General features: G+C 45.3%; 1 protein-coding gene across 4 annotated transcripts in view; it reads right to left on the bottom strand.

Moving 5' to 3' along the window:
- FOXP1 (forkhead box P1) overlaps window positions 1-21,938 on the bottom strand; it is a 655,361-nt gene that overhangs the window by 543,767 nt on the left and 89,656 nt on the right. The window lies entirely within an intron of this gene.

The raw sequence follows: 21,938 nt of genomic DNA, 5'->3' as shown, positions 1-21,938 counted from the left end.
AAAAATAAAATAAAAAAAGGCATTTTAATCTCCGCAGAAATGGAACCAGATTCTAAATTTCCCCCTAGAATGTCAATAGGACCCAATGTTTTGTTGCTTTGTTTCAGGAATCATAGCAAAGATCGAATTCAGATGTTAGCGGGAAAAAGCCTCCAAGTGATTAACGTTCCGTGATAGCGCCCCCACTTTCAAAGCCGACCGCGAAGGCGACGCTTTCTTGTGTGCGGTGACAATGCCTTACGGAACATGGCCCCGTACGTCACCGTCTTATCAAATGGCCGTCCCGATGCTCACCCCCACAGCCGGTCTCTACAGACGCTTTTCTTACTGGATACCTTTAAGTCTCCATCTGTTTCATTTTATTCATCTTTAAGGACTGCTTTTCAGGGTTTAGACATAAAGGAAAATGGACACATAGCCAAAAATGTCATCTTAAAGGGGTTGTGTGGTTTGGAAATAGGAGATTCTGAGTCGTCATTCAGGACCTCCATCTATTAGATTGGACGACCACAAAGAGCGCTCCCACTCAGGAGGACCCAACACATTGGAAGACCTAGTGATTTCAGTTAGCATTATGTAATGCACCACTTCCCCTGAGGAGGCACTGTAGGGAAATCAAACACTTACAGATTACAGATGATTTTTGGGGGCCCCAGCAGTGAGATATTCTGTGATCAGCAAACCCTTTGTCACAACGGCCAAGTAAAAATTTGGACCCATAAGGTCCCTAATAGGCTCTTCACCCATAACCACTGCAAGGGGGTATAGACTTTCCCACAGGGAATACCCAGGTTGTCAACCCTCCAAGAGATGTAATGTTATGCCACTCATTCAAGCAGAGGAGGTTTGGTTGCCAATGGTTGGCAGGAACAGAGCTAGAAACCCAGTTCCTTACCTCCTGGACTGGTCCTGCTTCCTGCCAAAAGCGGGAGTTCAAGTCAAGACAGCAGAGAGATAAGTAGCACTCATCGAAGCAAGTTCTCCTATGACACCTTCACTCCAGGAGATTGTCCTGGAGAAGAACACTGCTTGCAAGAATCTTCAGAAGTCTAGACAGCAGAGTGATCAACAAGATTCAGCTTTAAAGACCCTGCTGCTGGTGAGGGAAAACTGGTCAGACACCCATCACCTGGAATAAACACCAGGCCATACTAACCTCAAGCCTATACCACACAGTGAACACCTATATCCACAAGTGCGTGCAAGAGCCACCATACCTCCTCTTCTGGTGCCAGAGAATCTGCACTTTGTACTTAATACTACTGGAAGTACCACACATTTTATTTTGCACTAAGTGAAGAGAGACTTTTATACACTTACTTCTGGACAGATTCTTCAAACTACCTTTCCACCGCACCCATCCCCAGGGAGCGATGACCTGAGGCAGTACACCATAACACAATACTTCATCAGGTCCACTACCACTCCCATCCTTTGCACCGGCTCCTCAGGGGCTTGCTGCACATACCCGATTTGTGGCACCAAGTTGGCAGGAGACGTATTGAGCAAACTAACACCAATGTAGACATCAACCAAAAGGGCATTGCTCCTCAGACCCTCAGCACTGTGGGAAGGGTCTTTATAAAACCGGAGGAACATCATCATTGGTTGGAGTTGGGGACATTTGGCGCACGTTGAGGTTTTAAAAGTTGGATGCCTGTGCAAGCGTGCAAACCTAAGATAGAGAAGCGCGATGGAGGAGAAGAATAGCGTCTAGAAGCGGGACACCTCTGTAGGTCAGCCTTCGAATTGGTACACCCTTTAAACAAAGAGAATCTCCATGAATAGGGAAGGATAGGATAAGAGACAAATGAACTGACCTGACAACTTTACCTCTTTGCAAATTGTCACGGCCCGGTTTGATGGTGGAGCGAAATCAGAATCACTATTCAGGGTGCACGGGGCTCTGGAAATAACCATAAAGGTGAAGAGGTAACCTGGCGCTTGACGAAGCCCATAGGCACCTCTACCATAGAAGGTGAGGCCAGTGCTATAAATGGCAAGTCATCATGTGGGTCTGTTACACATTTGGCATCGGGACCCTGGAGCTTGGCAGCATCACTTGTCATCGTGGGAGAAAGTGGTAACATGAACGCAACGGTGTCGCCTGCTGTGGGTAAGCAATGCTGCACCCGTGACTGTACGCCATGGGGGTCTCCCGGAATAGCTCTTTAGTATTTCGAAATCATCCACCGGTGGAACAGGGTTACCTTGCCAATTCCATCTTCCGGATGAGCTTCAATTACACAAAGGCAAAGCGGCGACACACTGGGAGAGAATACGTAATTAATTCCGACTTGCCAGTGTTGTCACCTTTCGTAACCGCATTATCACTTACTAATAAGGCTAAAAGGGGCTCCCACACCTCGGCATGGGCTCGTAGGGGAAGCATGTGCTGCTGAAAACGTAGACTCGGATCTACAGACAGCAGGATGAACGTGAAATTAGCTAACGTGCAAATATAGAGGGGTGTGCAAAATAACATGACGTACGCAAAGAATGGAGCGAAATGCAATCGGAAGATGCAATGTCAGGACTGAATAAAAAGGAATATTCCAGGCAAGCGGAAAATCTGTGTCAGGCCTGTGATGGGGAGGAGCTTGACAGAGGACACCAAAGAGCTCCACCCGCTCAGACCCTGCACTAGGCATAACAGTGCACCAGGTGTTCCTTGTCAGCAGGATCAACCCTAGCAAACTAGTCATTTCCCATGTCCCAGCCTATCAAAATTATTCCTTTCTTCCCCCAATCCATTATAGCATTTAAGAGAAAACTGTATTCAAAAAAATTTGCAAATTACCGCTTAAAGGGGTTCTCTGGGACTAGAAAATAGGGTGGGCCATTTATATGGATACACCTTAATAAAATGGGAATGGTTGGTGATATTAACTTCCTGTTTGTGGCACATTAGTATATGTGAGGGGGGAAACTTTTCAAGATGGGTGGTGACCATGGCGGCCATTTTGAAGTCGGCCATTTTGATTCCAACTTTTGTTTTTTCAATAGGAAGAGGGTCATGTGACACATCAAACTTATTGGGAATTTCACAAGAAAAACAATGGTGTGCTTGGTTTTAACGTAACTTTATTCTTTCATGAGTTATTTACAAGTTTATGATGTTTACAAGATGTGCAGCACCTGAAACTACGGATACTGGAAGCCTGTGCTAGCATTTCTCCTGCGGTGTTGCTATCAGTGTGTGAAGAGTGGGAGAAGAGGGTTGCATTGACAATCCAACACAATGGGCAGCACATTGAACACATTTTGTAAGTGGTCAGAAACTTGTAAATAACTCATGAAAGAATAAAGTTACGTTAAAACCAAGCACACCATTGTTTTTCTTGTGAAATTCCCAATAAGTTTGATGTGTCAAATGACCCTCTTCCTATTGAAAAAACTAAAGTTGGATTCAAAATGGCCGACTTCAAAATGGCCGCCATGGTCACCACCCATCTTGAAAAGTTTCCCCCCCTCACATATACTAATGTGCCACAAACAGGAAGTTAATATCACCAACCATTCCCATTTTATTAAGGTGTATCCATATAAATGGCCCACCCTGTAGATGTCTTATCCTTGTGGCAGGTCATCAATATCTGATCTGAGGGGGGGTTCGACTCCAAGATCCCCGCCGATCAGCTGTGAGAGCTTTTTCTTTTCCTAGGCCGGTGACATCACGTTCATCGGTCACATGACCTATGTGCACTTTGGTCCAATTCAAGTGAATGGGTTAGGGCTGTAATACCAAGCACAGCCACTATACAATGTATGGCGCTGTGCTTGGTATGCTGTGAGGCGGCTGTAGAGCTCACCGGAATGCCGATCGTGGAGGTGCCGGGAGTCAGACCTCCACCAATCAGATATTGAGCACTGAGGACGGGCCCTAGCCACCTAGTATATAACAGCATCTCCACTCTGCTTTCCTCCAAACTCCCACTTCCACTTTAGAGTTTTTCAGTCAAAAAGAGGGAGTTAATTCGGAAAGCAGAGCGAAGGAGCAAAGGAACAACGGATGGCTAAGGTCCGCCCCTAGTGCACTGAAGCCCTAATTTGCATATTATTTAACACACGGATTTCTCCTAATTGATACAATGGATCGGGAAAAGAAAGGTGAGGCATTTTGCCTGGTTTCATAGGGTTGGTCCTATCAGACACGACCCCTGTCATATTGAAGCCGCCTGGCACCCTCGGAAACAAAAGTTGACTTTGTCCCATGGCTGCCATGCCATATTACCTGGCAGCCATTAAAATGAATGATCCTCCACTGGAAGCCTCTCTTACAGGGACACGGGTCCCGGGCAGAAGACCGTAGTCTGTGACATCCTTCTGACCTAAAAGCCTTCATGAGACAACCCCTTAAAGGGCTCCAACCATTGTGTCTAATTAGTAAAAAGAAGGCGGTGGAAGGGCTCTGAATTTATAAAGGACATCTATTAGGAAGTTACTTCTTTTTCTGCTTTCTGCAGCCACCCGCATTTATTTTGGGATCTCGGAATACCCCTTCAAGCCCATGCACATTTTGCTTTGGATTTGAGCCCAGAGCTGCTCAATCTTTGCAAGATCCCTGGCTTAGTGACTCGGGCCCCAGGGGGTCATGGGTCTGATTTGGCCCCTGTATTCTGCATGCACTTTGTATGTCCCCCCTGAGATCTTTCTGGTCTCGCACGCGTTCATTCATCTCTTGCTTTACACTACGCTTCAGATTTATTTACTGCTGTGAGTTAGACGCTACACAGATGTGGAGCAGCGCCATTCGGTATCACCTCAGCCTTAACCTAAACCTGAAGCACCGCGATAAAGCTGGACAGATTTACAACCTGAGAATACAGGACAGAAGGGCTACTTACTGGCAAACTAACATCTACTCCAGGTTCTTGTCCCCTCTGTCTCAGCCTTTACATTAGCATCCTTCTCCAGTAGTGGGCAATTGGTGACTACTAGCACGGCCGGCCACACAAACCCTGATGGCCCGACACCCAATGCTCACGACTACCCCTAATTTGTATTAAAAAGCACCGTTATCTGATTTCTTTATGTTTTTTGGTCACTGTGTTTCAGTATTGAATGGAGGCATTTATCATGGGAGCTGTATAAATCTGTATGCAGTGCGCTCCCCCTAGTGGTGGCTTTAGGCAGTCAGGATTTTATCATATAACTCTATGGCTGTGTAACGCTGTTGCTGTATACGTGGGACGTTCTGCTGGGTCTGTGTATTGGGGTACACCCTCCTAGACTATGTTTATGGGGAGCTAAAGGAAGTAAATTACATACTTACACTTTTATTGCACACCCCAAACCTGTACAGAATGACCATTTATGGGTGGGACTTACATAATTCACACCTTTTTTGGAATCGGAACAAGCCAGAATTATCTCTGAAAAATTCTGGACTTTTGGTAACCATGTGGTTGCAACTGGGCCCTAGTGCCTGGGGGATCCCTCACTAGGGCCCAGCTGCAACTACAAGGATACCAAAAGTCCAGAATTTTCAGAGATAATTCTGACTTGTCGCGATTCTAAAATAGGCGTGAATTATAAAAATTATAAATAAAAAAGACCCCTCTTCTACATATGAACATACCAGAATTATAAATATCCCATGGTAAGGGGTGGCACTAATTTTGCATTGTGGCCTGCAAGCTTCAAGTTACACCTCTGGGTGGAGCACTCTGGCCTCCATTTAAAGGATCACTCTGATAACTGTATTTATGGGGGCACTTTAGCTGTTATTATGGCGCGTGGCCTGTTTTTATGGGTGGGATTTATGGACTAAAATCTGAAAATATGGACTCTTACTGACCTATAAGATAAATGCAGGAGTCTACTGAACTGATCAGGCTTAGGGGTACTCCTGAGGGCCCTGTCAAGGTAGACCCCTGGTTTTCACCATGTTACCCCCATATGGGGATCTTGACTTCACTGTAGGGGCCACCAGACTGCTACCTCTAGGAACAGTCTCCATTAAAAGGCTGCTACAGGCTGTCACCTGATACTGGTGAGTCCAAAAGACACCAGTTGCGTAGCACCAAGGAGACAGGCAAGAGCATGATCAGAAGAAAAGCAGAGGTCAGGATAGGCAGACATTGTACAATATGGTAAAGAGGCAATAGATCAGGGCTGGTGGCACAGGGTTGACATGGTGAACATGTAGAAGTCAGGGCAGGAGGCTTAGGGTCAATCCAGAAAAGAGGTAGAGGAAAGAGCTGAAGGTACAGGGTCAATCCAAAAAACAGACTGATGTCAGGGCAGGTGGCACAGGGTCAATCCAGTAAACAGGTAGAGGTCAGGGTAGGCGGCACAGGCTCAATCCAGTAAACAGGTAGAGGTCAGGACAGGAGGCTTACAGTCAATCCAGTAAACAGGTAGAAGGCAGGAGGCTTATGGTCAATCCAGTAATCAGGTAAAGGTCAGGGCAGGCGACACAGGGTCAATCCAGTAAAAAGCCAGAGGTCAGGACAGGCGACACAGGGTCAATCCAGTAAAAAGCCAGAGGTCAGGACCGGAGACACAGGGTCAATCCAGTAAAAAGCCAGAGGTCAGGACAGGAGACACAGGGTCAATCCAGTAAACAGGCAAAGGTTGGGCACAGTAGATTAGAACAATACAATAGGACTAGACACACTAGGAACCTATAGCTCATACGCATACTCAAAACAGAAGGTGTCCTATATACCCCAAGCAACGCTGCCACTGAAGGTGGAGCCAGGGGGAGCGTGCACCGGCTCTAAAGGAGCAAACACCAGGAAGCATTTAAGGGCGGCCGCAAACAGCTCGCAGCAGGGAACCGTGGGGTGGATGAAGACTCCAGGAGTCCAGGCTCATTTGAAGATGCTCGCGATGATGGCGGTGTGTGCTCGCCAGCATCACAGGGATCTTGAAATGACCCTTGCGAATTGAAATCTTGGCCCGAATCCACTAAAATAAGACATAAATGAAATAAGATGTAAATAAGACATAAAATAAGAATAAAATTCAAGGGCCTAATTTTTCCAACATCCTTCCGCTAGACAGCCCTACCATGCCGCTCCAGCGCGCGGCCCCTATTCCCATATGTATTACTGTACATGATTATACGTATTATTACTTCGCCGTCTATTTCACAACCACACTGGCGGTAAAAAAAAGAAAAAAAAGCGGCGATCGCCAAGCAAGACTTTGTCATCGTCTATTTTCCTTGCTTTGCCTCCGCTGTACCCAAATTACACGGGTGTAATTATTTTGACAACATAATGAAAAGAAAATTGGATTTGGGCACTGCAAGTTTATCTAATAATTCTATTTCTCCGCAGACTTCACAGCGCTGACAGTCACAAAGAGACCTGTCCATTCCAACAGGGAAATATTTGATTTTTTTTATTCTCTTTTTTTTTTTTTTCGCACAGAACATTATTTATTTTTAGCGAGTAAGTTGCTATTATCAGAGTGGATATGATAGCCGAATATAAAAAATAAAGAAAAGGCAGAAAAAAAAAATTAAGAAATTCCGGTGTTTCAAAGCTTTAATTTTTTTTTCTATTCAGCTCTCACTTTTGACATTTTCTTCCCCTGGGAAGACAAGATAAAAATGCTGTCACAAATGGGTGACTTTTCTTGTCAAATGACAGATTTGATTCTCCATAGCAACCGCAAATCAAGGTGTTTGCCGGAATTAAAGCCTTTTTCAAATGGCGATTCTGTATTAAGAAATGAAATGAGTATAATGGGGTTTTGATTCACCCCCTGACGCATCCCCAGCCCCCAAATCTCCCCCCCCCACCACCACCACCAGCATCACCACCACCTTCTTTACTGTGTACGATGTGGACTGTACCGAACAGAAAACGTATTTACTTTTGCGGGGGACGTTCACATATTGCGCTGACAGATGTACAAACAAGAAAGGTCACACGGGTCACGCGCAGTCGTCTGGTTTACTGTACTGGAGCTGATATACAGATGGACATTGACTGTTTGAGGGGGCGCCCAGCGAAGGGGAAGGGGGGCTTGTAGGGAGACAAATGAAGACTGTGGGGGAGATATATCAAACTGGTGTAAAGTAGAACTGGCTGTGTTGCCCATAGCAACCAATCAGATTCCAGCTTTCATTTTTGACAGCTCCTTTGGAAAATGAAAGGAGGGATCTGATTGGTTGCTATGGGCAACACAGCCAGTTCTACTTTACACCAGTTTGATAAATCTCCCCCTGTGTTTCTGAAGTCGTAACCAACGGAGGGCAATGGACGAGGCAATGACTCCACATGTTATTCTGGGCGCCCTTTGCTGTGCCGAAAGAGGCCTTCCTTGTACAGCGCCATATAGTGGACAGAATACACCCGCTACAATCTGTTCGTATCTCATTTTTGGTTAAAGGGGTTCTTCCATGACTAATGTAAAAAATGAAAATCAGGCATCATATAGCACAAGACAGCCCCGTACCTCACATGGATCCAGAGATCTCCCCATTCATTGCTCTGCTAGATTTATATCAGGCTGGCAGCTCAAGGGGAGTGTCCTTTCTGCTGCAGCTCAGGGGGCGTGTCCTAATAACAGCTCAGGAGGTAGTTGAAGGATGAAACTGAGCATGTGCGGCCATCTCAGTGAGCAGGTCAAAGAAATAAGAAAAAAACAAGCAGCAGGTGGCGCTATACAGATACATTTTATTGAATAACTCAGAGGCTATAATACATTTTTAATTACATGCAATTACAAAAGTATTCAGATCCAGGTGCTGATTTGAAAACTGTAAAAAAAAAAAATCGTGGGACAACCCCTTTAAAGGCTTGATATACTCAAGAGTCTGTCCTGACGTATGCCGCCGGGGTGTGTCACTGTACAGGTATACACTGACCAGAATGGACTTTGGAAAGACCCCATCGCCTACAGCTAGGGCTTTCAAGGCATTAGGTAGGTCTTCCCGCGCAGCCCAGGATTTTCGCCCGCGCGCCATCTGATTGAACATTGGAAAGCGAATGCGCTGTTGCTAAATTGAAAGGGGATTGGTGAGAGGTGAGGTGTCTATTGATTGGCCCTGTCAATCAATGGTTTGAGGGAGGGGCTAAGAAAGGAGAAAGGCTTGGGTGCACCAAGGGCCCTCAGTGCACTTAACAATGAAGTTGCATATTGAGTAAAAGCTGAAATTCTCAGCAACGGAGCAACGGATTTACGAAAATAAGGCAGTGTTTCATTCAGTAGAGGAAACCCTACGTGGTATACATATACATATACTGACCTCGTCTTGCAGGGGCCGCTGTGTATTATACTGGAGGGATAGATATACGGTAAATGCACACATAGAACTTCTGTAGGAAAACGTAGGTTCTCGAAATTCAGGGAAACAATGAAAAACAGATTATTACCAGGGAACGGCGCTGCTCCCTAATGATCTCTGCGGACAATCTAATCTCCCCTGACGTTCCAATCGTCCCATGTTTATACATGTGACAGCAGCATGTCAGCTCACAAAAGGAGAAAGAGTTATTTGAAGGGGACGTGGAAAATTTCAAACAACACCTTGAGCCGAGGCCGTCTAAATCCCCAAAGCAGGAGGCTACTCTTTAACCCTGCGATTACTGAAAGACCTGAGAGGGAACATTGGCCAAACTATGCTATAATAGCACCTTCCTGTGCTCTGCCGCTACCTCCCGTACAAATATGATATCCGAATGCTGACCAGAAGCTAGCGGGTTAATGCAAAGATTTGTAAAAAGGCCCCCACCTACTATCTTGGGTTGGTGTCATAGCTACGCCCCTGCTCAAACACTTGAAGAAAAGATCTCACATGGATACCCTGGTCCATGGTGCAGGATGAGAGTGGTGGCAGTGGCAATAAGGGTGGTTGTGGTCCTCACGGTTGGTGGCTAATCCTGCTCCAGTGCTCACTCAGGCCACACATGCAGTGATGGGAGGTGCTCCCCCTTTCGTCCCCTAGGGGCACGCCCTGGATTTGGGTGACTGGGGTGCCCTTGGTGTTGGATGAGCAGCGGGGTGCGAGGCAGGAGAACAGAGGTCTGGGGCAGACGTGCAGACAATGGGCAAGGCCGAATTGGTTAAAGCAAAACGCAGTCTCTCTTTTACTAAGTGTATGATGGGTGGCATAATACAAATAATCAGTACAGTCCTCAGATATATCACAAGGTAGGCTAGGTGTACAGGAGGTGGAAATGCTAGCAGCCCCCTTTGAGTCTTTTTCTATACATATAAGCAAGCTTTACAATTGACCCAAGAAGTGCAATTTCTTTCTCAATATCTGTGGGGTACGGTCCTTCAATGGATGGTCAATCTGTCTCAGTAGCGTGGTGGGTGCCTGAAGCAACATAACCCAAACCACATGCAGTGAAGTCTACAGCCGTAAACGTGTGTTACCTATCACTGGCTTTCTTGTCCACCCACTGTTCCTGGTCCTCAACCTTCTATAGAAGTTCAATGCTTCTCTCCCTCAGAGGTTGACTATTAGCACAGTTGCTTCTCTGGCAGCTTTTCACTCACAGGGATGGTGTTTCCCTGGATAAGGATTCTGCTTTCTTTTCTGCTTTAGCTTCAGCTTGTCTGGCTTACACACCACCAACTACACACGCCCACCATCCTGCAACTGTCTCTAAAGGCTTCCAGTTAACTACTACCTTTCCATATACAGCCTTTTGAAATACATGTATAGCCACATTAACCCTTTGTACTATTGAAAGTGCATAGAGAGCATGCATTAACCCTTGTCTCACAGTAAACATTCTGAAAACTTTTTCAATGAACCACAGTTTATAACAGCTTTAACCCTTTTAGCAGTGGGCCACCGGCTGCCACTCCACTATACCCCGGCCCACCACTGACATGCCATATAGCTGGGTAAGTAACGGCTCATTTCAGAATCGTAAATCACCAGGAATCCACGTTCTCCAGGATCAGTCCTATAAGACAACAGACTGTCGACTTTATCAAGAGGTGTTTGATGCAGCACACCCCTCATCTTCAAGAATGTAAGTTAGGATACTGACCATCCCAAAGACGTGAATGTCCTGGTCAACATCCTTGTCTGACGCAACTCTAACATATGGCTGTGCAAGCTTTTAGGCTCCCGAATTCGGGGCCCAGTTGCAATATCTAATCCAGGCATGCTCAACCTGCGGCCTTCCAGCTGTTGCAAAACTACAACTCCCAAAATGCCCAAACAGCCTACAGCTATCAGTCTACAGCAGGGCATTGTGGGAGTTGTAGTTTTACAACAGCTGGAGGGCCGCAGGTTGAGCATGCCTGGACTCTAATCCAATGTATGTATATTAGTCTATATTTCACTAGACTATTTCTGCTATAAACATGCACTCTTGGCTTTGCCAAGCATGCATGTTTATTTCAATGGGAAGTCTCCAGCAGTGGCTTATCTCCCATGGGAACAAAGGATAGAGCATCCAGAAACCCAAAATGCCTGATCCTTCTTTCCCTTGATATCTAAAATCAGGAAAGAATCGGGAGGCCCCCATAGACATTTAATAGTCGCCCGATCCCGGTGAGATGGACAGGTTAAGCCGAAATATGTATGGTCAGCTTCAGTAATGACTCCCTGAGGCCTCCACTAACTTGGTCCACTTTTTGGACCCTCAAGTAATTCTAGATCAGGTTGGAGTTGAATTGTCTGCTTTGGCGCACAAGAACCCGGCGTTTCGGGGAATCTTAAGTCCCCTTCATCAGGTTAGAAATATTAAGTAATTTCTGGATCAGGTAGACATGGCTTTGACCCAGTTAGCAAACATGAACCCAGTCTAAGGATCGGAACGATCATATTAGTTCGTTCTGCGACTTCACTTCTATCTGGTCCTCCCCGTGGTTGGTCGCCTGAAGGGAGTCCACATAAAGTGTCTCAAGGAACTGGAAACTAGTTTGCCCATTAAAGTCAGATTATATAGGGGTAAAGGGAAATTAGTGGGGGACCTACCCCTGATAGTGGTTCATAACCCCCAACACTCCTTTACACTTGTCTGGGAGAGGTGGCCATGTCATTGACCGGTATTCCCCCATGGATGGTGGCAAATGTTCGAGGAGGGGGAGGCCAAAGCTTCAGCTATGAAGAGTCCTATAGTTGGTGGAATAGTTGCTGTGATGTTCTGTATGTCCTTCTTCTTGGAGAAGGAGGATTCAATATATTCTAAAAAACAATAACATGGTGGATAAAAGGTATTTGACAGTTTTGAAGGAAGTCGATGACATGGAAGCCTTCCAGCCTGAGGACTGCAGTTTTGGAGGTAGCCCTCTATCGAGCACTTGGCATTCTCTTTCATTAATGTCTCAAAAGTCCAGTCACCGATCCCCCGAGCTGAAAATAAACCGCTTTAAGGAACTCCTTTGTCAGAAACGCTCTCTCCTCGTGAGTGAAATGTGTCAGTTCAGGCATCCAGGGAAAAAAAAAAACTGCACCTACAGCGTCTCTAGCTCAAAAAGGAAAAGCTGGGAAGATGTAAAATATTCAGCGCTGTCCTATTCGAAAGGCTAAAAAAAAATAATGTGTGCAAGCCGAAAACTTCTCTTCAACTTCTGTATAAATATGGATCCGGGAGCCTACGTTCTGTCTAATTTTATATTTGCACATAATACCGCCATATAGTGATTTGGTAATAATCCGACCAAGGACAACATCTGCATGGAGTTTGTATGTTCTCCCCGTGTTTGCGTGGGTTTCCTCCGGGTTCTCTGGATTCCTCCCACGCTTCAAAGACAAACTGATAGGGAACTTAGATTGTGAGCCCCATTGGGGACAGTGTGATGCTAATGTCTGCAGAATATAGTACCGCTATATAAGTGAGTAAAATAATAATACTGCCTTGTTGGTATTATGGCTTCATACAAGGTCTGAGTTATTATTATTGCCATAATAGGACTGCACTGTACCTCCTCATGCTTCCAATAATACAGGGATGCCCAACCTGCAGCCCTCCAGCTGTTGCAAAACTACAACTCCCAGCATGACTGGACATCCTACAGCATAGCATGATAGGAGTTGTCTTTTTACAACAGCAGGAGAGCCACAGGTTGAGCGTCCCTGCAATAATATATAGTAGCATACAGTAGATTTTTGGTTGTATCCATATGAAAAAAAATATCGTCGCCATACCGTACCTCCTCATGCCTCCAATGATATACAGACATACTCCACTTTTTTGGCTGTTCCATACTGTATGAAAAATAATGTGAATTGATCCATTCTAGGCTGTAGATAACATATTGTAGAAAACAGTGATTTTTTTGGTTGTATCCATATTAAAAAAATATATATACTGTCGCCATACTGTACCTCCTTATGCATCCAATAATATATACACGCACACTGCAGTTCTTTTGTCTGCTCCACATGAACAATATAGTGCATTGATCCATTGTAGGCCGCATACTCTCCAATACATAAGAAGCCTGAGTGGCTAAGTATCTAACTTGACGCAGACATTCGTATCTCAATAAAACGTAACTTTTAACTGTACACCGTATACTCTCCGTAACACACTGCTTTATAGTTGTACTATATGGTGGCACACAGAGTGCCGCCATATAGTGCAGCCATACACAGTGCCTTTGGTTGTGTATGAAGCCATAGGGACTCCATGTGCTTCCATAGGGGCTCCATATACACGGATGAGCCTTGAATGTGAAGACTCGATGGCGGTAACATTTTATAAATGACTGCGCGTTCGATACACTGTATTCAGTCAAATGAATATTCTCAGAATTTTTTTTCTTCTTTATTAAACAGTTTTTTTCAATATTTCTTTTTATTCCTCTGCCATTTACAACAGACGTCGCCTTGCAAAAAATATGTTTTTTAAAAATCTATTAATATTTGCCACCCTCTGCAGAGCGGCACGATGGACGGTGTCAGATTATATGGCGGTCCTCATTTAAATGACAATATCTGCCCCTGAAGTTTCAGGTCTCTCACCTAATGCTTCCTTTATATTGTTTAACATTGCTTAGATCAAAGACAATTTGACCAAAACATTTCCAGTTTGCAATCGCCGTCTTTTGTCATCGCCCCTGGAAACTGCGCTCTTCCCGCTGCCCTTACTTTGCATGACAATGGCGGTGAACTGTTAAAATTAAAAGTCTGACATACATGAATTATGCAAATCTAGGACTTTGACTTAAACTAAAAGCTAATGCTTTTAAATGTGGCATGGTAATTACAGGAGGGGAGGGGGGGGAAAAAATACAATATTTACATATTACCTTTTTAAACCGCGGCGTAAATCGCCAGAGTCTGCGCAAAATACCGTACGTGTTATGTGCCGGTAGAAAGGAGGGAAGTGCAGCGGGGAGGGGGAGGATGAGAAGATACTGCTGCTTCAGCATGTGAAGCCCAAATTGTGGGCCACGTCAGCTCCACCCCTCTTCCACACAGGAACACCCCTCTTTCTGCAAAGCTCCGCCACCTTGTGGTCCTCCAGAGATCAGGACTCTTGGGGGCTCGTTCACATGAACATATTTCAGATCTGTAATGCATGGACCAGTAATAAGGTAGCCAAAGGCATCTACGGGCCCATGCTGCACCTCTACATCCCTGTGGCTGTCACTTAGGAGGGAACTATGGCGGTCCCTTGGTAAATAAAATATTAGGGAGCTCTGGTTGCGGTGTATGGGGTACTGTGGCTGGCACAAAGAGGGCACTGGAAGTCCAATGGTGACGTTGTAGTTTTTTTTGAGGTATTAAGGTTGCAGTCTTATGGAGGCACTATGGTTATCACTCTACGGGCTCATGCACACAACCGTAGCCTGTTTTGCGGTTTGCAAATTGCTGATCTGCTAAACACGGATACCGACCGTGTGCGTTCTGCATTTTGCCCTCTATATCCTTGTCCGTAAGGTGGACAAGAATGGGACATGTTCTTTTTTTTTTTTGCCGGCGTCGCGAAACGGTGTGCTGTCCGCATCTTTTGCAGCCTCATTAAAGTGAATGGGTCCGCATCCGATCCGATATTTTGGCTTGCTCTCTCATGGAGGCGCTGTGGCCATCATTAGGATACTGTGGTTTGCTCTCTTATGGAGGCACTGTGGTTCTTATTGGGATATTGCTGTCACGATCAGTGGGGGGGGGGGGGGACGACTCCACACTAAACACAGGAGGGAAGGGGAACAGTAACTGGGCCTGGAAACTAGGGAAGAAACAGGTCACCTCCTAAACTACCCTAATCCGGGCCCTAACTACCTATCAATATGAATAGACCTTGAAGGTAGGAATATTCATAAGCAGGATACCTAGGCCCTGATTTCGCTATAATGTCCTGGAATAAGGTTAGGACCAGAGACAACCCATTCCTCCCCAGATGGACAAATGGAAGTCTCTGTCTCAGTCCCAGATACAACAACAGGGAATATAACAAATACAAATGTGGAGGCTGTTAGATTCCTCCACGCTCAGCCAATCTCCTTGATTTCCTGACATCAGTCACCTGAGGGACTGTGACAATTGCTTGCTGTGTTATGGAGGCACTGCAGCTCTCACTGGGATATTGCTTGCTCTATTATGGAGGCACTGCGGCTCTCACTGGGATATTGATTGCTCTCTTATGGAGGCACTGCGGCTCTCACTGGGATATTGCTTGCTCTCTTATGGAGGCACTGCGGCTCTCACTGGGATATTGCTTGCTCTCTTATGGAAGCACTGCGACTTTCACTAGGATATTGCTTGCTCTCTTATGGAGGCACTGTTGCTCTCACTGGGATATCACTTACTCTCTTATGGAGGCACTGCGGCTCTCACTGGGATATTGCTTGCTCTCTTATGGAGGCACTGCGGCTCTCACTGGGATATTGCTTGCTCTCTTATGGAGGCACTGCGGCTCTCACTGGGATATTGCTTGCTCTCTTATGGAAGCACTGCGACTTTCACTGGGATATTGCTTGCTCTCTTATGGAGGCACTGTTGCTCTCACTGGGATATCACTTACTCTCTTATGGAGGCACTGCGACTCTCACTGGGATATTGCTTGCTCTCTTATGGAGGCACTGTTGCTCTCACTGGGATATCACTTACTCTCTTATGGAGGCACTGCGACTCTCACTGGGATATTGCTTGCTCTCTTATGGAGGCACTGCGGCTCTCACTGGGATATTGCTTGCTCTCTTATGGAGGCACTGTTGCTCTCACTGGGATATCACTTACTCTCTTATGGAGGCACTGCGACTCTCACTGGGATATTGCTTGCTCTCTTATGGAGGCACTGCGACTTTCACTGGGATATTGCTTGCTCTCTTATGGAGGCACTGCGGCTCTCACTGGGATATTGCTTGCTCTCTTATGGAGGCACTGCAGCTCTCACTGGGATATTGCTTGCTCTCTTATGGAGCCAGGGTGGCCGTCATTCTGATATTTTGGTTTGCTCTCTTATGGAGGCACTTTGGCTTTCCCTTCAATATTGTTACATGCTGTATTAAGGGGGCGCTGCAGCTGTCCTGTCACTGACATTTTGTTGCGTGCTGTTTTACGGGGACACTGTGGATGTCAGAAATTTTACAGCTTGTTCTCTTCTGGGGGCATTGTGGCTACTATTGGAATATTATTACTTGCTCAGTTATGGGGGTACTACAGCTGTATTCAATAAGACAGATATGAAAACTCTGTGTATACGGTATTAACGGGTGGTGGTTGCAGCTCTTTTTGGATTCCCGGATGTTGCAGTGTACCTGCTTTTACTTCCATATGTTCCAGCATTTATGGTATAACTGCTCTCTGCTTGCTCACAGTCCAGGGACCGATTCCAAAAAAAATCACATTGTTTTTGGCCCAAGACATATTTTGGATGTGGAGAGAAGCAGCGGGACATTCGGAAATTAAAAATTCAGCTGCGTTCAAAATAAACAGGTGCCTAGAAGGCATAAGGACAGTAAAAGAAAGATTTCACTCCATGAATGCAACGCCGGGTTTAGAAGTTGGCACACACGTGTGTTCACAATCCAGATCCTGGATTGTACAGGCGCCCCCACCCCTGCCAAAAAGAGAACCTGCAAAGGTGTTACTTCATTTAACTGCAAATTATGAGCGCTGCTCCGGGAGTGGTATAAATAGAACTAATCATCATTCAGAATTTGCTGGAAAAGAACCAGGGATCTAGAGTCTATAGAGTAGACTCACGGCTCTTCTAACCCAAGAAACATCGAGCACAGCTAAGAAAAGTACTGAAGAGAAGAGCTCTGCTTAAAGGGGTTGTCCCATGATTAATGGGAAAAAAAATTCAGACATCATATAGTACATGACAATCTCTTTCTAACAAAGCTAGAACCAGCCCTGGACCTCCCATGGATCCAGAGATCTCCACATTCACTGCTCTGCTAAACTCTCTGCAAGCTGACAGCTCAGGGGCGTGTATTTTGTGCAGAGGCTCTCTCCCTATCACAGCTCAGGGGTGTGTCTTTTCTGCAGCAGCTCTCTCCCTATGACAGCTCAGGGGAGTGACTTTTCTGCAGCAGCTCTCTCCCTATCACAGCTCAGGGGAGTGTCTTTTCTGCAGCAGCTCTCTCCCTATGACAGCTCAGGGGAGTGACTTTTCTGCAGCAGCTCTCTCCCTATCACAGCTCAGGGGAGTGTCTTTTCTGCAGCAGCTTTCTCCCTATCACAACTCGGGGGCATGTCATTTCTGCAGCAGCTCTCTCCCTATCCAACACCAAAAAACTGCACATGAACTCAGGGCTATGGAGGAACAGGAAGGCACCACACATCTCTACGGATGCCCTGTGTCCTTAATGCTACAAACAGAGCGAATACGGCTATGTATATATTCTACATTAAAGAGTTTAGTCACTTTGTAAAAATAGATTACATTACTTATCTTATGGCAACTTATATTATACTCCAGAGCTGCATTCACAATTCTACCAGTTGGTACTCGAAGCAGTTGTCTAAGCTGAGCTCATAAAACACAGTAAAAAAGCCTTTCCTGTATAGAATTACTGTACAGTGTCTGGTCCAGAGACTACACAACGCAAATCATCAGAGCGAGATCTGCACAAAAAGTTAGAATGCTGGGAGATTTCAGCTCGGAAGCCTGCAGAATTGTAAATGCAGCCCAGGTCTATAATACAGACGGTAATTCAGGAGCATGTTGAGATGTAAAATCTACTGTAGTTCTGGTGACGACATCCAGTGCTACTCTTAAATAGCTGGGGAGCTAGGTATCAGACCATCGCCGATCAGAAATTAATGGCCTACCTTCAGGATAAGCCATCAATATTAAAATTGTGGACAACCCCTTTTAGCAAACCAGCTTCCCCTGGGAAGAACTGCAGAGAGATGCTGGCTCCCGGTTCCTTCGCTCCATGTCTTTGGCTGCTGAATTGGGCTCCCTGGATGTAAACTTTGTTTGACGCTGCTGCAGCCAGTCGCTAGCTGCAGTAGTGACCTGCTCACCTTGTGTCACATGACCATTTCTCATGATGCAAGGTGAGCAGGTCACCGCTGCGGCCAGCGACTGGCTGCAGCGTCAAACAGGAAGTTTACATCCAGGGAGCCCAAGCGAAGAAGCCAAAATCGTGGAGCCAAGAGCCAGCGGTGAGAAGCAGGTAAGTGTGCCCAAAAAGGTAGGGGGTGGCCAAAATCCCCTCCAAAAAATGCACAACCTCTTTAGGACATTTATGGCATAGCCACAGGATATACCATAAATGTCTGATAGATTTTAATGTCACCTCTAGGACATGCACCTATCTCCAGGACGGGGATTCCCCGACCCATATCCGCTGTGAATGGAGAGGTGTCAGCGCATGCCTGTCTCTCTCTCTATTCACTTCTAAAGGAGGCCCTCTAGTGGTGGCAACAGGAAGCCGCAATTTTTACAAGACGCAAAGGCTCAGCACTAAACGTATCAAGTGTAATAGGAAAATGCATTTATGCTGCTCCAGCACGCGACTCCCTGCAAGAAAGACGACAGCAAGAAATCAAGGCTGTCACTTTCCTGCAAGAAATGAATATATTCTGCCAAAGCTCCATCCAGCGCAACAAGGAAAGCGATCTCCGGTGATAAACTATGTACAGCCAGGAGACAAATGAAAGCTCGGAGGCTCAGGACGATACTTATCTTTATGAAGGACAAGAAACATACATTATCAAATCGTCTTGTGGGAAGAGATAAATGGATCATAAGTAGGAAATTGTTACGTGTAAATAAATAACCCGCTCTGCGCTCGGGCATGGCCGCTCCGCCTGCGCTCTGCCGCGTGACAAACAAAGGTAATGTCAACTCTCATGAGAGGCGAGAGGGATGCATTCCCGCGCCCGCAGCAGTTTACTATATATCTCTGGCTATCGAGCATCAGTCTACTCAACAAATTACCCCCCCCTGTTATCTGCAAAGTGAGAAGCGGAGGTGAATTTGCTGGTGCGATTGTAGTGATTGTTCTTGTGCAGGTTCAGCTCGTCCTTATCTATGGCCAATGACTCTGGCAGTGCCGGGGAAAAAAAACTATATTTTTGGATATTTTTATGAAACAAATATTACTGTACTGAGACCCATGGAGAAATCATCCAAAAAGGGTCTCCTGCTGGATCATGACTAAACCCAAAAATTAACCCAAAAACCAAGGGCCTTCCTTGCCCCTGTCCACTTTCTTTACTTAGAACTGGAGAAGAGCTCCATAGTGGCTGCATAGAGTATGTCTACTGTTTGCACTCCTCCCTATTCATGCAATCCATAGGAAAGGGCTATTGTGAGCAGGACCCCAGTTATCACTGGTCCCATAGCACCATCACGGCCACTACACTTTCCATGGAACTGTTCTTCCAGTTCTGTTCAATGCGCTAGTTCCAGCATTGGCGGCTGCAGGGAACAGCTGATTGTGGGGGTCTCGGCCTGCCACCGATTAGATATTAACAAACCTATCCTGAGGACAGGTCATCAATATTAGGAGCCTGAAAAAAAAAACTTTTTTACAGTCAATGCCTTAGAAAATCTCATGATTACTGACACATGAATTGACTTCTCCTATCAAGTTGGTACCAATTCGACAACCAATATGGCCCCTATTACAGTTCCCATAAAGGTTGTCATGCTCTTTATCAGTACTACAGTATTGTAGATATTTGCTAATCTGCAATATTGTTTATTTTTTCAATCCGGCCTACCATGAATAAGTCAAATGTTCCATCATTTTGTGCATCTTTGGAAAAAGTTGGACAAAAAGTTCACAAAAGTTGATCCTAACATTATAAGGCTTCTTCTCAAACACAATCACGACCTATATAATTAAAGATTTCTGCATGAAAATAAAGCTCCAAGCTTCTCATCTCCCACGTCTTTGGCGATTCCCCCGTCTTTAACAGATCCGATCTAATACGAGGCTGTGTAAGTGTTTTTACATTTTATGGTGAAATTAGGACTACATCTGGAAAAGCGTGTACAAAGTCCATTTTATGGTTTTTCATCATGTAATGGCGTGCTTCATTGCCTTTTGGCAGATTTCGCTCAGTGGGAGAGGCAGGAGCATTATGAAGCAAATTTACTAGCTTCCACAAATAGAAAAAGTATGTTCACTTTATGGACAAACATGTTGACGGCAAATTCTTCAAAGTTGTGAACAGACCACAATTGAGGGGTGATTTGCGAGTGTTTTTGTGGCTTACCTAACTTTTTTTTATCCCAGTTATACGGTACTAATAGCAGTACTAAAACTCCATTGAGTTTCCTCTCAAAGGGGTCTTCCAAATCCAGAATTTGGCACCATTCCCAACCCACCAGCCACCAGAATATCCTTGAGAAGCCATCAGCCACCAGGATTTCCTTGAGAAGCCATCAGCCACCAGGATTTCTTTGAGAAGCCACCAGGATTTCCTTGAAAAGCCATCAGCCACCAGGATTTCCTTGAGAAGCCAACAGCCACCAGGATTTCCTTGAAAAGCCAGCTACCAAGATTTCCTTAAAAAGCCACCAGCCACCAGGATTTCCTTGAGAAACCATCAGCCACCAAGATTTCCTTGAGTAGCCATCAGCTACCAGGATTTCCTTGAGAAGCCATCAGCCACCAGGATTTCCTTGATAAGCCATCAGCCACCAGGATTTCTTTGAGAAGCCACCAGGATTTCCTTGTGAAGCTATCAGCCACCAGGATTTCTTTGAGAAGCCACCAGCCACCAGGATTTCCTTGAGAATCCATCAGCCACCAGGATTTCCTTGAGAAGCCACCAACCACCAGGATGTCCTTGAAAAGCCAGCTACCAAGGTTTCCTTGAGAAGCCACCAGGATTTCCTTGAGAAGCCATCAGCCACCAATATTTCCTTGAGTAGCCATCAGCTACCAGGATTTCCTTGAGAAGCAATCAGCCACCAAGATTTCCTTCAAAAGCCACTAGCAACCAGGATTTCCTTAAGAAGCCACCAGGACTTGCGTAAGAAATTTACGATCATCAACACATTATGACGGAAATTGTCGAAACATGTCATTAACCGTGACTAACACAGTCATATGGTGGGGCTCTCAATTTTATGTTGTTGGGTCTGGATAAGATGAGGCCAGAGACTCTGGAACTCCTGAAAATTAGCTCTTATTTCAGACCATGAAAAAGTAGTATTATTTGGTACCACTCCTATTGGGTACTAGTTTCCATTGAAGACTACTACTACAGGGAGAAATGATGCAAATTAGGTCTTCTCCAAAAGAAAGAAAGCTGATTTATGAAGTGACTGGTAATGTTTTGAGGCTCTTTTATGAGTAAGGCTTTGACTTACAGGGTAGCTACCTATAGGGGACAATAGACACACAGTTTTCTTCTTTTGGAGGAGACCTAATTTGCATACCAGCAATTCAAATGAATGACTGACCATGTAATACATGAATGGGATGGATCTTCAGTCCAGATTAGAATGCTACAAAAATATTGGCACAAAGTAAGCCAACCAGTAGGCGGTATAAATTAGACAAAAGTGTCTTGAGATGCATACAAAGAATGTATTTTTTTTTTTTGCACAAATGAAGATACATTTCTGGCACACTTGGCTCACTAC

Source organism: Bufo bufo, chromosome 9, assembly GCF_905171765.1.
Source record: "Bufo bufo chromosome 9, aBufBuf1.1, whole genome shotgun sequence".
Lineage (NCBI taxonomy): Eukaryota > Metazoa > Chordata > Amphibia > Anura > Bufonidae > Bufo > Bufo bufo.
This window is presented reverse-complemented; position numbering and strand designations above follow the sequence as displayed.